Here is a 3,230-nt window from a genome sequence, read left to right on the forward strand (position 1 = left end):
CTCCGGATACACCACATAAGAGTTTGAATAAAAGGATAGTGTCCGACCCTGCAAAATAAGTTCCACATACCACCGTAGAGAGAACAAATCTAATCTGCTGACACGTTTTGGCAACATGACATCATGCCATGGCTCGGTGATTATTCGAACAGTTTTTCTTTAACTAGCCCCGCACATAACGTGTGGCAGTTTCTTGACACGTCTTGTCAAAGCAGAGATCGTGTCCCCCTTATTACGGGATTCTCATCAATACGGGCGTGGGTAACCCAACCGCGCCATCAATTACCGCGCTTGGGGGATAAGCGAGTTTTACCAGGCTAGTGGGGGCGCATAGTTTTGGCCGCCCTTATAAGGGGATAAGGTTTAACCTTTTTATACCCACGCCCTTCTTCCTCCTTGCTCATCCATTCTTGCGCACTCGAGCTCCAACGCCCAAGTCCACATCCTTCTCCTCAACCTTCTCCAAACATGTCCAGAGCGGGAGGCAAGTGGATGGCTTCCTCCGTCATGGAGGGACACATCAAAAAGCTGCGCGGAGCCGGATACTTAGCCGCGAATATCGCGCATCAGCTGCCCGCTGCGGGGCGGATCGTTCCTACCCCGGAACCTCACGAGAGGGTAGTTTTCCTCCACCACTTCCTCCGCGGACTGGGGTTTCCCCTCCATCCATTCGTCCGTGGTCTTATGTTCTACTACGGGCTGGACTTTCATGATCTAGCCCCGAACTTCATCCTCAACATTTCGGTGTTCATCGTCGTGTGTGAGGCTTTCCTCCGCATCCGGCCCCACTTCGGCCTGTGGATGAAGACCTACAATATCAAGCCGAAGGTGGTGGGAGGCCAACAAGCAGAATGCAGCGGAGCCATGGTGGGCAAGATGCCCAATGTTATATGGCTTGAAGGCTCCTCTGTGGAGACCATAAAGGGGTGGCAACCGGCATGGTTCTACATCACCGAGCTATGCGACAGCAACTGGATGGTGGCCCCCGACTTTCGATCCAGAATCCCCATGCGGCTCACCTCCTGGAAAGAGAAGGGCCTATCCTGGGGTTCATCGGTGGAGCTGGACGGACTCCAGAAATGTATCCGGAATATGGCAAGCAAGAAGCTCAAGCTTGTCAACATAGTCCAGGTCATGCTCTTCCGCCGGATCCTCCCTTGTCAACAACGGGATTTCAACTTGTGGGAGTTTGACCCGGCCCAGCACCAGACTCTGAGCAAGCTCTTCGACACGATGCACAAGGACGTTGGAGGGTGTTGTTCAAGGGAGCCGAGGTCCCTCCCTCTCTCACCGAGGACCGCGGCTAAGCGTGAAGCGCCCTGCGAATCTGGTAAGTTTTGTACATCTGGTAGGATACGTGCGGGGTCTGAGCTCCCATACCTTTGACAGGACTGGGTGGGGGCATCGGACAAGATCAACTATCCGGCCCCTCTGCCCGAAGACACTGCGGACGCTCTCCTGACGGGGATGCTGACTCTGGCTCCTTACAAGGTGCCGGAGAACACCAAGAATAAGGCCAAGGGAACCCGAAAGAGTTCCCGACGCCAGGTGGTATCGGACTCATCGTCCGATGACTCTGTGACGCACTCCTCTCACGAAGACAAGGAGGAATATGAAGATGCTCACCCTCCAGCCGGGGGAGACAAGAAAAGGAAGGCCGCCCCAACCAGGGGGGCGAAGGGTCCAAGAAGGGAAGGACTCTCCTTCCGGACTGCTCCACCACCGCCGCTGAAGACGAAGACGAGTGGCTGCTCAGGGCCAAGCCCCTCGCGAAGTCGTAAGTATTCGGATACTAGAGTAACTCCTAGCATACCTTTTGTCGCATTGCTTCTCCTAATGCCGGATTATGCAGACCACCCCAAGCCCGTATCAACGTATCTTCGTCGGACGGCTCCTTGGACTCGTCGGATATGGATAGCGATCCACTTCCGACCGCTACATCCCCTTGCCCTACGGACAACGCCGAGGTGCTGTCTCAAGAGGCACCGGATCAAGGAGAGATAGTCCCGGAGGCGCCTCAGGGCAATCTTCCAGACTCCGGGAGCAGAGGGAGTAAGGCTCCCGAGGGCTCCGTGTTCGGCCTTCAGCCGAACATTGCGCCAGAACCCTAGTGGTTCCGGACTCGGGTAGGCAGCCTCCTTCTAGAAGGGGCAAGACGCCCATGCCGGTGACCTCTGTCCATCCAGAGGCACCGGACAATCTGCTGAGAGCGCTTCGCAGCGCTTCCATCGACGAAGAGCACCGCACTATTATGAGTGCGGTGATCCAGAAGGTTCAGTCCGCCAAGAGCGGACTGACTGAAGCTTGTGCCAGCCTTCTAACAGGCTTTGAGGTAAGTATTTGAAATATAGGAAAAATATTACCGCATAGACAGTAGCCCCTGATGCTCTATTTGGTATTCAAAAAGAAAAGCCGAATAGAGGATCAACTAATATCTGCAGGAGTCTAATATAAGTATGTCTACAGGCTTCGCTGCTGACCTCTGCCGCACTGACTGCGGAGGTCGCCGTACTGAAGTAGGACCTCGAAGGGTCCAAGAAAGAGCTCGGCCTTGCCAAGAGGCAGCTCGAGGAGAACAAAGGTAAGTAATACCTAGTCTATAGATATGTATATATACAAAAAGGATGCGATTGCAAAATGACAGGATCATCTTTAATTTGCCAGGGGCCATGACCGAAGTGGCAACCCTGAAGCAAGCGCTATCCGAGGCCGAAAACAAAGCGGCCCAGGAGTGCACCGAGTAGGAAAAACAAGAGGCACGGCTGGGCGAGGTGCAGTAAGAGCTCCATGCTCTCATGACGAAGCACGAGGAGTTGGAGCTTGACTTGAAGACGCGAGTGTCCAAGCTTGCCGCGGCCCTTGAGAGTGCAAAGAGTGCCAAGGCTGAAGCCCAAAAGGCCCTCCGGGAGATTGATGCAATGAAGAAGATAGCAGCGGGTAAGGCATTCAATATGCAAAGCAAGCATGTGGAAGTAAATTACTTGTTACTTACCCGAGTCCGGAGCTCTCCAGGAGCATTCACAGATTTGCCCCACAGCGTGTCGGATGCCGCACAGTTTTACCAGGCCGAGGAGGGAAGCTCAACGGAGAAGTTGTTCTGGTCTCAGTATACTAGGACCGAACACCCGATGCCTCTGAGCGACCAGCTAAAGCAACTGGTCGAGCTGCACAAGGCGGCCGAACAGGCCATGAAGGGCTTTATAGTCCGGATGTGGCCTGGCGACGCCCTT

This window comes from Triticum dicoccoides, chromosome 6A (assembly GCF_002162155.2).
Source record: "Triticum dicoccoides isolate Atlit2015 ecotype Zavitan chromosome 6A, WEW_v2.0, whole genome shotgun sequence".
In the NCBI taxonomy this organism is placed as follows: Eukaryota; Viridiplantae; Streptophyta; class Magnoliopsida; order Poales; family Poaceae; genus Triticum; species Triticum dicoccoides.